This window comes from Solanum lycopersicum, chromosome 12 (assembly GCF_036512215.1).
Source record: "Solanum lycopersicum chromosome 12, SLM_r2.1".
Lineage (NCBI taxonomy): Eukaryota > Viridiplantae > Streptophyta > Magnoliopsida > Solanales > Solanaceae > Solanum > Solanum lycopersicum.
In genome coordinates this window covers 41,821,136-41,836,968 of record NC_090811.1, presented here as the reverse complement: position 1 = coordinate 41,836,968, position 15,833 = coordinate 41,821,136, and positions in this window count along the sequence as shown.

Here is a 15,833-nt window from a genome sequence, read left to right as displayed (position 1 = left end):
TAACTATGAGCCTCTGTCAGAATAGTGTTGATCAAATCATCGACGCGGGGTACACATACCCTTCCCTTGATCCTCAAAACACCTTCCTCATCGATTTGTGCTTCCTTAGCCTCTCCTCGCAATACTTTATCTTGAATTCTGCGCAGTTTCTCATCATCAGACTGTCTTCCCTTAATCTTGTCAAGAAAGGAAGATCTTGCCTCCACAGAAGCCAACAATCCTCCCTTCTCATTTACTTCTAATCTCATCAAGTCATTAGCTAGAGTCTGAACCTCTCTAGCCAATGGGCGTCTAGAAGCTTGCAAGTGAGCTAGACTTCCCATGCTTCCCGCCTTTCTACTTAAAGCATCCGCTACAACATTCGCTTTTCCCGGATGATACAAGATAGTGATATCGTAGTCCTTTAGTAGCTCCATCCATCTCCGTTGCCTCAAGTTCTAATCCTTCTGAGTAAAGACATACTGAAGGCTACGATGATCCGTGTAGACCTCACACTTAACCCCATATAAATAGTGTCTCCTTTGCTTTAATGCAAACACTACCGCAGCCAATTCCAAATCATTAGTTGGATAGTTACGTTCATGCGCTTTTAATTGTCTTGAAGCATAAGCAATCACATTCTTCTCTTGCATTAGCACTGCACCCAAACCCGAATAGGATGCATCACAATAGACAATGAAATTCTTACCTTCCACTGGCAAGGTGAGAATGGGTGCGGTAGTCAACAAAGTCTTGAGCTTCTGAAAGCTTTTTTCACACTCATCCGACCATACAAATGGAACATTTTGCTTAGTCAAGTTCGTCAGTTGGGAAGCAATAGCAGAAAATCCCTTGACAAATCGGCGGTAGTAGCTAGCTAACCCAACAAAGCTCCTTATTTCTGACACATTAGTAGGTCTTACCCAATTCTTCACTGTCTCAATCTTAGAAGGATCCACCATCACTCCATCCTTACAAACCACGTGCCCCAAGAAGGCAGTGCATCTAGCCAAAACTCACACTTAGAGAACTTGGCATAAAGCTTTTTCTCCCTCAACATTTCCAATACCATTCTCAAATGCTCCTCATGTTCATTCTTGCTCTTTGAGTATATCAGTATATCATCAATAAATACGATCACGAAGAGGTCCAAATATGGCTTAAAAATCCCATTCATCAAGCTCATGAACGCAGCAGGGGCATTCGTAAGACCAAAAGACATCACTACAAATTTGTAATGCCCATACCTCGTTCGAAAAGCAGTCTTTGGCACATCCGTTGCCCGTATTTTCAATTGATGATAACCGGATCTCAAGTCAATCTTAGAGAAGACACAAGCACCTTGTAACTGATCGAACAAGTCATCAATGCGGGGAAGAGGATACTTGTTCTTTATGGTTACCTTGTTTAGTTGTCTGTAGTCTATACACATTCGAAAACTCCCATCCTTCTTCTTTACAAACAAAACCGGAGCACCCCAAGGAGATGCACTTGGTCTAATAAAGCCTTTGTTTAACAACTCTTGAAGTTGGGCTTTTAACTCTCTTAACTCCGCGGGAGCCATTCTATAAGGGGGTATCGAATTGGGGTGAGTACCCGGTTCAAGGTCAATACAGAAATCAATATCCCTATCTGGTGGCATACCAGGAAGATCTGCAGGGAACACATCCAGAAACTCACGGACCACCGAAACCGACTTAATCGAAGGTACTTGGGTAGTGTCATCCTTGAGATGTGCCAAGAAATCTAAACACCCTTTACTAACCATTTTCTTAGCACGAAGAAAGGAGATGATACGCACCGGATTGGAAGTGTAGTCACCCTCCCACACTAATGGATCTGTCCCAGGCTTGACTAACGTCACCGTTTTAGCATTACAATCCAAGATCGCAAATTGCGGAGAAAGCCAAGTCATACCCAGAATTACATCAAAATCATCCATTTCTAAGATAACCAAATCTACATAAGTGTTGCTCCCCACAAAGTTCATCAAACAAGACCTATATACCTTTTCAACTACCACAGACTCACCCACCGGAGTAGAAACACGAATAGGCATATTAAGTAATTCACAATGTAAGTTTAGACCATTAGCAAATGAGGAAGATACATAAGAAAATGTGGATCCAGGATCAAACAATGCAGAAGCCATGCAATCACAACCCAGAAGATTACCTGTGATGACAGCATCAGATGCCTCCGCTTCAGTCCGCCCAGGGAAAGCGTAACAATGGGCCCTATCGTTTGTCTATCTATTGCCCCTACCATGTTGTGATGTAGTGGCTCCAGTTTTCCCATAACCTCGACAATTTTGGTGACCACCATTACCTCGACCACCACGTCCTCCAGAATAACGGCCTCTACCATGACCACCTTTACCTCTAGCCATTGGGGGTCTATAACTCTGTTTGGGACAATTCCTCCTAATATGTCCAGTCTCCCCACATCCATAACACTCTCTAGAGTCAAGCATAGGCCTCTCAAAGAAGTGTTGACCGATCTGAGGTGGACCCCCAACTACAGTCTGTAGCGAAGACTGAATTGGTCGAACTGAGTAACCTCTGGAACCCTGTCCTCTAGAGTAAGAACCATTAAAATCACCTCCCTTTCGAAACCTCTTTGATGTCGATGCCATGGTGAAATCATCTGGCTTCACTCCTTCCACCTCTACCACGAAATCTACCACTTCTTGAAAGGATTTTACCGTAGCCGCTGCCTGTAAGGCTGAAATCCGCAACTCTGACCTCAACCCCTTCACAAAACGACGAATCCGCTCTTGTGGACTGAAACAAAGTTGGGTGGCATATCTGGATAGTGCACGAAACTTAGCCTCATATGCATTGACCGACATCCTACCTTGCTCTAGGCTCAAGAACTCATCCCTTTTCCTATCCCTCAATGTCCGAGGGATATACTTCTCCATAAACAAGCTAGAGAATGAGGCCCAAGTTATAGGTGGTGCCTCTGTTGATTGACACTCAACATGTGACCGCCACCACATTTTGGTGTTCCCTTGAAACTGATAACTCACGAACTCAACACCAAACCGTTCTACAATACCCATCTTGTGTAGTAGCTCATGACAGTCAACTAGAAAATCGTAAGCATCCTCAGATTCAGTACCCTTGAAGACTGGAGGTTTCAATTTCAAGAACTTACTGAAACGTTCATGCTGATCATTTGTCATTATAGGCCCAGTAGTCAGACGTGGAAACGTGCCTATGTCCAATGAGGCACCCATACGAGGAGCCATAGTGGCTGCATATTGTACCTCTGAAACCGGAGGTGTTGGTGCAGAAAACACTGGAGGTGCCTGACCCTGATCGGACAACCCACTAAGATAAGCGAGCAACTGATTTATCATCTCTAGAGTAGGCTGGGGTGGCAATCCCTCATTCTGCACTTGTTCATTTTCCTTATCCTCCCATTCTCTTATTACCTCCTCAGTCGGTGGAGGAGTCATTGCCCTAGTATCAGATGGACTAGGTGCTCGTCCTCTTCCCCTAGAGGACATCCTCCCACGACCTTTAACACGGCCTCTTGCCGCTGCTATTCCTCGAGCTACAGCCCCAGTGGCTGGCTCAGTCGCACCCTGTCCCGCCGGTGCTGGTGTTGATGCTGGCGTAGTCGTTGCTCTAGTTCTAACCATCGGCGAAATAGAGTGAAGATGGTCAGATACCAATTTGTATCACCTAGATACCAATTGGAACCAAGTAATAGCACGAAAGAAGAAAGAAAGAATGGAATTTTCCTAAAGTCTCATAGCCTCTCAAGGAAAAGTAAAGGCGTCCCCCTACCGTTCCTTAAGACTCTACTAGACTCGTTCTTGTGTGATGAGACCAACGAACCTAATGCTCTGATACCAAGTTTGTCACGACCCAAACCGGGTTTCAACTGGCACCCACACTTACCCTCCTATGTGAGCGAACCAACCAATCTAACCTTAACATTCCAATATAATATCAACAGAAAGTAATGCGGAAGACTTAAACTCATTAAATAAAGACCAATTCATTAACTTCTAAAATTTAACATCTATTATTCCCCAAAATTTAGAAGTCATCACCACAAGAACATCTACGATCAAATGACTAAACTAAGAGTATTCTAAAAGCTAAAAATACATAAGAAGCTAGTCCATGCCGGAAGTTCAAGGCATCAAGACTTGAAAAAGAAGATCCAGTCCAAGCTAGAAGCATTAGCTCACCCTGAATTTCCGATGTAGTAAGACTAGCTTGAATTACTGTTGAGTTGAAGACGATGGCACGTTTGCTGCACTCCACAAATAAACAAGAAGAGAACATAAAAGTAGGGGTCAGTACAAAACACGGGTACTGAGTAGATATCATCGGCCAACTCAAAATAGAAATCAATATATATACCAAGTAATATCATAAAATCAACTATGATACTCAACATGTAGCAACAACAAATACTATATCATTAACAATTACCGTCAAGTTCACACATGAGGACTCAAGCCTCGATACCATACTCATTTGGGAATCATGTTCATTAGATTGAGTATATTAACATCTTTCAAGATTCATTATCTTTATTTCTCTTGTATCGGTACGTGACACTCCGCTCCCTCAATATTCATTAATCCTCTTGTGTCGGTACGTGACACTCCGATCCCCTAAATCTATGTGTCAGTTCGTGACACCCGATCCCCTAAATCTATGTGTCGGTTCGTGACACCCGATCCCCTAAATCTACGTGTCGGTTCGTGACACCCGATCCCCTAATACTACGTGTCGGTTCGTGACACCCGATCCCCTAAATCTATGTCTCGATTCGTGACACCCGATCCCCTAATTCTACGTGTCGGTTCGTGACACCCGATCCCCTAATACTACATGTCGGTTTGTGACACCCGATCCCCTAATACTACGTGTCGGTTCGTGACACCCGATCCCCTAATTCTACGTGTTGGTTTGTGACACCCGATCCCCTAATCTCCTTCCATCAATTCCTCAAGCCTTCTTCATTACCAAGGCATCATCAATCTCATTACTTTAGTTCATCAAGCCTCCTCCCTTACCAAGGCATCATTATTAAAAAGAGATTAGGTTTTTATCAAGATTTGGGATTCATTAACTTCATCATGCTTAATATAATCACAATTATATAATCACGTTCATGCATGCATACAATTAAGCACATAGAAGGGTTTACAATACTACCAATACATATCATTCTCTATTAAGAGTTTACTATGAAAGCATGAAAACCATAACCTACCTCCACCGAAGAATTGCGATCAACAAGCTATCTTCTCAAAATCCTTGCTATCCTCTTCGTTTCTCTTTCTTTTTCTGTTTTCTTTTTGTTCTTTCTATTTTTCTTATTCAAACCCTCTTTCTTTTACCCTAATTAACATATCATCAAGTGTAAAAGATGGCAATAATAACCAACTAATTAACTTAAGGTTACCTCTTTTAACCCCCAAGTAATTAGACTTATTAACATTAACCCACTAACCGTATAATTAAAGATGGAATAGTCAAAAACGTCCCTTAAAACGTATGAAGAAATCCGACCCGGACTGGGATTGCGCAACCTGTGACGGGCCGTCGTGCCTGCGAAGGTCCGTTCTGCAGGTCGTCGCAAAGTTTAGACACCCAAATTTCCACCAAGGGTCTGTGACGGTCCGTCACACCTGTGATGGTCCATCCTGCCATTTCATTACGAAGTTCAGAGAGTCGATTTTCAGTACCCAATTTTCAGTTTTTCTAAGTGTTTTGAAACGAGACACCCTCGACGGTCCGTCGTGCCCATGACGTTCCGTCGTGGGTTCCGTCGTCTCAGCCTGTTTTTCCAAAAATAAAATCTGCTGCTCAAAACGACTAAACAGGTCATTACACTTTCATGATGTATGAGTTGAATGTAATGGAACTTTATACTGAGCACCGGGTGGCTAGCTATGAGCGGTGATGCCTTCTTTTGGGAAGGGCGGAGGTTCACGTAACTCTCATGAGATGATACTGTCCGGCATGACGGGTATGGGTATCCTTATATCTTCTAGTCTTTAAACCTATATTGCCAATATAGTTATCTAGAAGGGTTCAATTCCCTATGTACGCTAGCATGTTTTGGGTCACTTTGGCTGGTGATTCCACCTCTTTTCGGTGTGGGGCAGACACTGAATTTCATGATGCTCACATGTTCTATGTCGTTAAAGTTAATGTTCCCAAATAAAGAATGAGGTCAGCCTCAAAGTATGAAAGATAATAAAATGAACGATATCGAAGGTGTTTGTGCAAGACAATCTGGAGGTGAAATCAGATTCAAGTAATGACATTAGGTCATTCTTGGTCATTTCACTTCATGATCCCGATGAGAGTGTTAAAATTCATCATAGGTATAGCTAGTGTATACATTATCCTACGAATAAATGAAATGAATAATGTCAAGTACGAATGAACGAATGAAGCAGACTTTGTATTTGCTAAAGAAGGCCCTCGGGTTGAGGTCCTATATGTTAGGCCCCCACTTGAGATGTCTTAATGCTACATCAATGATTCCAAAGTCTCGTGTATATGAAATTTATAATATATAAAACATGAAAGTAATGAAATAAATGGCATGATCAATAGAGAATCGCTTTAGAAAGGTAATGAATATATAATGTAAAGAATGACTCACTATAAGGTAGGGAAATTATTCCTTAGTCCTCGGATTACTTACTTGATTCATTGTGGGTATGGGACTACAATGAATCAATGCACTTGTAAGTAAAACATAAGATCAAAAGAATTATTGAACTACATAACAAGTAGAAGAAAAAGACTAAAAAATAAACTAAGGCTTGTGCTAATATTGGAGTATGAATAGATGCCTCGAGGTATATAAACAGGATTAATAACCAATTAATATGCAAAGTCAATAAAGATACATTCATACCCAATATAAGAATGAAATATTTATCTTGTAATTAACGTAGCCAATAATGGATCATGGATTATGAATCAACTAAATAATGGGCATATCAAATAAATATTGACATATATATGCATACAATCATACCGAAAGGAAATAAGAACGAAGAATCTAAAGAAGAGTAGCCAAATCATCTCCTTCGTCTTGTGAATTTCTAACTTGATTCATTCTAGGTATGGGACTACAATGAACAATTGCGCTTGTAAGTGAAACATAAGATTAAAGGATATCATTGAACTAAATAACAAGAAGAAGAAACATACTGAGAAATAATAATGTCAAAAATAGGGTTCTCGGGTTTGGACGATCAAATTTCCAGATCTTTGCTCGAGTTGTTCTAAAATTATGTGGATGATACTAATGTTTTGTAATCATATAGAAAATGAGTTGTGTTCTTTAAATGCATTAAAATACATCATGTTCATACCACAATTCACATCTAACGATTTAGGAAAGTCTAGTCACTAGGCTTTCCAGAAATAGCATGTTGTTTATGAAGAGCTCTCTTTGATCATGCATAGTCTTATGTGTAAGTTCATACACCCATACTTAGTGCAAGTGGTGTACTAACCCCTACTATTTACTATTTTATAGATACAGGTTAAAAGACAGATTGACAACTCTTGCAACCTTTTCGACATCAACGTTTGTCCATGCCATTTGGTAGGTCCTCTTGATTCTGAGGATGCTACAATTTTAGTCTAGTTTTAGACAAAGCTAGTAGATATTGTCCCTAGTGTTTATTTCGTACTTTCATTTCGAAGATTTGGTAATAAGGCCGCATTTTGCAAATGTATTTATGATATATTTTTATTCTTTTTCGAACCGATTCTTATGATAGATGGTTGTTACATTTATGTTGAGCTTAGTATATGATGAATTCATGAAATAACTATATTAAGTCTATGTATACTTCATATGTTTAGAAGTTCTAAAGTTTCTGCTAAAATTAACCATATGAATGTGATGAATGCAAGATGAGGATTGTTTGCGACCTCTGAGAGGTCAATGACGCCGGTTGCGATTCGGATTCCAGAATCTAGGTCGGGACAAGTCTATCCATAGTTTTAGAAATAGCTAGTGGATGTTGTCCCTAGGGTTTCTTTCATACTTTAATTTTAAAGCTTTGTATAAGGCCGTGTTTTGCAAACTGTTTTTTTATATTAATTCTTTGTTTTGATTTGAGTCCTTATGTTAGATGTTTGTTTCTTTACTTTGAGCTTAGTATATGATGTTACTATCTAATAATTATATGAAGCCTATGCATACTTCATAAATTTAAAAAGTCTTAAATTTTCCGCTAAAATTAACAATATTATTGTGATCGACCTCTGAGAAGTCAACGACGCCGGTTGTGATTCAGATTCAAGAATTTGGGTTGTTACAATCACTTAGTAACCATATAAACATATAGACCTCCTACCGAAGGTCCTCCTGAGACGCACCTACGTAAGGAATGACGCGAACGTAAGAGATGATGTGACCGCCGATACAACCCATTCACACACACCTAAGTGCTCCTCAAGACTTCCCAAAGTAGGATTATTTCCTTTTCATCATTTAGACTCTATAAGTGAGGTTAATCTAAGAATCATCTAAGTAAGACATGAAAGACCGCCTATACACCCTCTTCAAGCCTACCTAAGTAGTCTTAAAACATACCCTAGATAGGACCTTTCTATTAAACATACATTAACTTAAGTTAACATTATTCATTAAGCACGTTATGAGGCAATTAAGGATTTAGAGAACTTCATTTAATGGTCTTGGAGGATCTAGGGAACTCACCTAGCATCTTAAAAGCTTACTCGTGCTATCTATAGATAGCGTCCCATTCCACTACCTACACGTTGTAGAACCTATCCAATCACTAGAGTATACATCCCATATGATGAGAATAGAATTAACTAACATAGACCATACTATCTAGGTATGGATCCGGCGTCATAAGATCCCACAGCGTGGAAGGTGTTCCAATTTCCAAAGGTGGAACTATTAATCATCCCATGTTGGCATATGGTTCAGGAATATCAAGGGTTCTTTTCTACTCTATTATCGTCTAAAGTAGAGCTACTACCACAAGCATATTCTCGTGCTTTGCCTTTGTTCTCATAGAGTAATTCATTCATGTACTAGTATTTGAGAAGGTACCATCATGAAGGCCTACAAACTTATAATACTCCTTCTTCCAAGCATGGGTTCACTAAGGCTGCCAACGAAGGTCTATTAGGATAGCCCTTATTAATTCCTTAGAGAAGGTTTCATGCCTTTCCAACAAACCTACCCCTAAGTCCATCATTCCATTTAAAAAGGACACTATTATGGTCATTCACTTCAAGGTTTCTGTTAACCGTCTTTTTATTATTCAAGGATTCACATTCACTTAAGGGTCTAGACCTATCAAGAAGTGGCACCATGCTTAGGTCTACAAGTTTAACACATACTCTAGAGTACCTCATTTAATCATTCAAGGAAAGGCACCAACTTAGGTATACCTATACTAGACTTTCATTCAGTCATTCATTCAATATCATTCAACTGCCACGTAGGGATAACTAGTCTGCCACACAAGATACCACATCATTTTTTTAATGTCTCTCCAAGTCCTTCAAATTATATATCATAAACTAAAGAGGAAACATATCAAATCGTAGCATTGTAGACTCATACAAGATCATAAAGACATCTCATGAATATTTTCACTTCATACCTTCACATATACCATATTATGATCATACCATAATTCACAAAATAATGCCAACAGGGTCATATTCATAACGATTATATCAAGTAAATACCGCCACCATAATCAAACACCAACAATTCAATATCAATTCAAAGCTCAACGAAAGAATTAGGACACATAATAGAGATATTACCCATAACAATATACATAAGACTAAGCCAATAATTCAACTAAATAAATGATACATCAATACTCAATATTATATAAACATTATAAGTTAGCAATGAACAATCCTAACATTTATCAATACATACTTCAATATCCCAATATAATCTACACATGAATTCAATACAATTAAGTCATGATCAATTCACCCACATTAGAGCTAAAATTAGGAATTCATGTAATACATGGGTTCATGGATTTTATGGTCTTAAAACATCCAATTAACATCAGGTACTTCGTAAAACATTGATTTAACTCCTTTCATGCAAGAACCCATGCCTAAAATTCAAAATAAGATTTTATGGTTTTTGGAAGAATTTTGTAAAAGCTGTTGGAATTTGTCTCCTTGAATGGAAGAAGTGTTAAGGATGAAACACAATTCCTTTATTGGACAATCGACACGAAATTGAAGGATAAATCAATGAATAACATTAATCTTATCTTCAACCTTGCTCCAAGATTCAATGGAGTCTAGCGAGAATTATATTTTGATCTTGGATTTTGATTGTGATTTTGAATAATGAGGTCTAAGTCTAGGTTATAGTCTTAACTAACTTAATATACCATAAAAGACAAAAATAATTTTCCATGACTTAGTGAGTACCCTATGTGAATTTCCTACAACGTCGTTGCATTGCCCGATACACCTGCAAAATATTGAAGATGTAAATCGACGTTCCAGTCGATGGGGCATTGATCAACCAATGGACCTTCCACCTGGTCCGTGGTTTCGATCAAAGAGTTGAAATTTGGGGGTTTATCTTTCACAACCATATGTGGAAAAATGGCCCCAGACGACAAAGTGTACACTGAACAACGGGGTGTCGTTTGGTGCTTCTGGTTTGGGACTGCATTTAGCAGTTTCTTGTCAAGGTTTGGATCCTCTTCAAGGACCCTTTGAGTGGTCCTTGGGGATTCATTTCTGTAATTTTTGACCCTAAATAGGTTCATTTAGAAGTTAGGGTCCTATCTTATAAATTTAGACACCAAACAACACGTGAAACATGTAAAGGCTCACTAGCACACACAACAACTTGTTTCCAAAAGTCTTGGACGTTCTTTGACGTTTGACTTCCAAGATCTTCAAACTGACTTCTAATATTATAATTCACCATTTTTATGCCTTATTAACTCGGTACACACATTTTAAGCTCTAATTTAACCAAGGTCATTTTGAGGGTTGTTAAAATTTATCAGTCAAATTGTGCGACTACATGGGGTTTCAATATCTATCATATCAAATCAGGGTTCATTATTTACTTCTAATTTTTTGAAAGCATTACAACATGGTTTGTGTAATTAGTTAGATATGAGTATGGTTTTTTCACCCCACACAGTTGGTCAGTCCGAGCGGACAATTTAGGTGTTGGAAGACAGCTTCGAGTTTGTATCGTTGATTTTAGTGCTAGATATGATCGTCATTTGCCCTTAGCAGAGTTTGCCTATAATAATAGTTATCACTCTATTATTTTGATGGACCTATTTGAAGAGTTGTATGACAGAAAATGTAGGTCTTTGATCGGGTGGTTTAATTCAGCAGAGATGGACTCTTTGGATACAAACTTCTTACAAAATTTATGGAGAAAGTCGGTATGATTTAGTATAGACTATTGACATCCCAAATTCGATAGAAGAGTTATGAAAACCGGAGAGTTATAAACTTTGTGTATATGGATGGTGATCATGTTTGGCTCCGAGTATCACCAATGAAGGGTGTGATGAGGTTCGGGAATAAGGGCAAGGTTTGACCTAAATTCATCGAACCTTTTGAGATTTTGAGTTGAATGGGAGAAGTGGCCTATAAGTTTTCGTTGCCTCCTTGTTTGTTGATAGTTCAGCCTCATTCCATGTCAATATGCCTTACAAGCATATTTCTGATGAATCTCATGTGCTTTCACTCAATTCTTGAAATTTGAGGATAAGTCTATAGCTATATTGGATAGGTAGAATCAAAAGCTTAGGACTAAAAGATTGCTTTAGTAAAGTGTAGTGGAAACACCGATCAGTGGCAGAGGCAACTTGGATACAGGGTTTGAGATGCGAGCCATATATCCTCATCTTTTTAGGCTTGAGGTACTTTCTTTCACCTTATGGTTGAGGACAAACATGATTTTTAGTGGTGGATAATGTAAATACCCATAAGGTTATTTTTGGAAATTTTAAATATTCATTTAACTTGAGTGAATTAATTGATGGATAAATGTATATAATTGACTTAATAGATATATAGGCTAAGTTATTCAATTTTTTCATTTTGAATACATAAATAATATTTCATTAAGTAAAAGAAGATCTAACTGTAGAGAGAGATTACTTTTTTGTGGCTTCAACAAGAACATGACGAATACGGGTAATTCCAACCAAACTTCAAGCTTTGTTCATGTTTATGTGATAGTTGGATGTGAATAAGTTATTGTAATTTTTATTCAATGGATTGTTTATGCACGTAGATAAAATGTCAATGATACTATAGAAAAGGGAATGGTAAGTGGAATATATCGGTTGCACCGTGCTCAAATTTTAATGAATATTATCCTGAAACATTAATGATATACTATGCGGATAAAATAACCATTATATTGGGTGGTTGGAAATAATTTGGAGGGAATACATACATACATACATATATATATATATATATATATATATATATATATATACATACATATATATATATATATATATACATATATATATATATATATATATACATATATATATATATATATATATACATACATACATATATATATATACATACATACATATATATATATATATATATATATATATATATATATATATCTTTAGCAAACTTTAGAACACTTAAGTGGCAACTACGCTCCAAAAAAAATCAGGTAAAATTTTTGTACTTTGATTTACCTTGTTCACAACCTTACCAATATTTTAGTGTTAGAAATATTATATTTTAGAATATAGAAAGTTCAAGTTTCATTCAAATTAAGTGGGGACAATTTTGTAATGTATATTTGTAGGGTTAACGCTAAGTAGTGTTGAGGTAATCATTGGAAAATAATGTTTTAATGGAATAAGTTAGTGCTCTGAATATTTCTTGGGAGATCTGAACAATATTTGTTTGGTGTTATTATTTGGAAAATGATTCATTATTAAAGTTCATTGATTATGTATGAAAATTTGATTTCAGTCATTCTTATAGTTATCACATTATGATTCAAATGTTTAAATTTTGATATATGAAATCACTGATTACATGTATCTTACGAAAACTACTATAATTAATATTGGAAAAATTGAAACTTAACCATAGGGTTGAAACTTATGAACTTGATCATAGATTTTGGCGAGCTTTTAGTTCTAGGTTAAACCTAGAGTAATATGAGTGATGATTAGTCTCAAAATCATTTTTCCACGACTGGAACCTAGACCCCAGACGAACCGGCGTCGTTGACCTCTCAGAGGTCGCAGAAAAGCATACGTCATCCTTACTTCTTCTAGGTTAATTTTAGAAAAAAATTTGAAACTTTTTGTTTCTTAACATACATGTATACATACTACTTAAAATCATATGCGTTCACAAATCAACCATCTAATAAAGAGATAATCAAATGAAAAAATGAGTTCATAATTTTATTAAACGTATTTTTGCATAAATGAAACCAATACGAATCTGAACAAAAGTGAAAGAAACACTAGTTGAACATGCTGCACTAGCTATATCCTACATATAAGCTAGATAATGACGATAGACATCCTCGAAAGCATGGGGCCTACCAAGTCCGCATGAAAGCTCCATGTCCGATAGTTGCAACGTCAACCTGCAAGCTCTAGCGTCCACTTGTGCCTGCACCTAAAATTGTAGAATTGTATGGGATTAGTACACACTTGTACTAAGTATGGGTATATGCAATCACATACCAAGGACATGCATGAGTAAGAACAAGTCTTTCCTAACGACATGATTATGGAAAATCAAGTCAGTGTACTTGCAAAAATGGGATTAGTAAAGTTAGTGAGCTTTCCAAATTTGGATTAGGAAATTTATGCCATGAGAGTAACATACATCATCATACTTATCATATTGCACACATCACATGACATTTGACACATAGCACATATTATTTTACATATAGCACATAACATCTTTCATATCATTCATTCATGCACCATGCGACCTTGGAATCATAGACTTGACATTAAGACTTCCAAAAATGAGGACTCAACATATGGAACCTCAACTAGGGAGTCTTATTTTGCAAACACATAGTCTTCTTCATTCATTCATACGTACTTCATTTCATTCGTTTGTAAGCTAGTGTAAACACAAAACAGACCTAGGATGTAGTTTAAGAATTTCATCGGGTTCGCTATGCAATGACCAAGAATGACCTAGTGTCATTACTTAAGTGTATCTCACCTCTTAATTATCCTATCCTAACACCTTTGGTATCGTTCATTTCATTATGTGCAGTACTTGAGGCTGGCCTCATTCTTTCATTGGGAACTTTAACTTCAACCGACATAGATCATGTGAGCATCCTGAAATCCAGTGTCTCCCCCACACCGAAAAGAGGTGGAATTATCGGCCAAAGTTACCCAAAATATGCTAGCGTACATGAGAATTGAACCCAGCTAGATCCCTATATTGGCATGATAGGTTCGAAGACTAGAAGATGTAAGGAGACACATACCCGGCATTCTGAACACTCTCATATTATAAGATTTATGTGAACATCCGCCCTTCCCAAAAGAAGGCATCACCGCTCATAGCTAGTCTATCGGTGCTCAGTATAAAGTTCCGTTCTATTGAACTAATACGTCACGAAAGTTGGCTTCTAGTATGAGGACATCATAGCTCAATAGATGATTTCTCATATCATAACTAGTATTAAGTATGCATTAACTTCAATACATTCATTACAGTGTTCATAGAGACGGTTCTCTTCATTAACTTTACACTCTCATAGGTGAGTACGCTTTGATAACATTCACTTAGGCTCATTTATTATTTCTCTCATCTTTTACATTAGAACCTTATCATATGTCACCATATTTATTAACTTTTGCACATTTTCTCTTCATAGTTACTCACTTCTTATTACGTGAACGTTCATTTCTTCATATGCCAATGCACTCGGCCATTTAGTGTGTTTCACACTCTTACTTAAACCTTCTAGGTATTTAGAATTTCATTGTGCATTTCATCATTTCAATACATACATCTTATGTTCACTTACTTCTAATTGTATGCTATACTTATGGGTCTATACATACAAGTCATGAGGTTTCATTCATAGTTCGTTTAAGTGATTTATATCTTCCTAAGATTATGTGATATAAGACTTATGCATCTTGTATGTATGCCAACATATCGATTTTGATCTAAATAGGTAGTATAATTCTTGAAGATTTAATTCGTGTATGACTTACGTATCAATACGGATTTGGGCAAGGGAACCCGGTTTCAAATCCCTTGGTTACCGCTTATATCTTTTTTTTTAAATTTTATTTTGATCCATACGGCTTGGGGACCCGAGATTTTTCTTTATTTCTTATTCGCATGTCTTGGGACCGAAGGGTTGTGGGATCGATCCCCCACAACCTCATTTCATTAATTTTCTTTTTCTTTGACTTTATGGAGTTGACCTTGAGGGAATGGGATCGAATCCCCACAGCCTCACTTTATTTTTCTCTTTAAATCCCTTGATCAGCCTAGAGGTCGTAGGTTCGATTCCCAACGCCTCAAACTTTTTTTCTACTAATTAATTAAGTCTGACCAAGAGGTTGTGTGTTCGAATCCCACTCCTCTCGATTTTCGTTTCACAGATTCATTTTCCAGTCAAGGTCCATGTTCGAATCCCCCTCACCAAATTCTTTTAACTTCCATTATTTTATGACTTTTAATAAGGTGAGGCCATGGGTTTGATCCTCAGTGACCTCAATTTTTTTTCTTCATTTTTTTCATAAAATGTTGATTGACTTAACTTGATCGAAACTAACATTAGAGTGCTGTAATATTGAT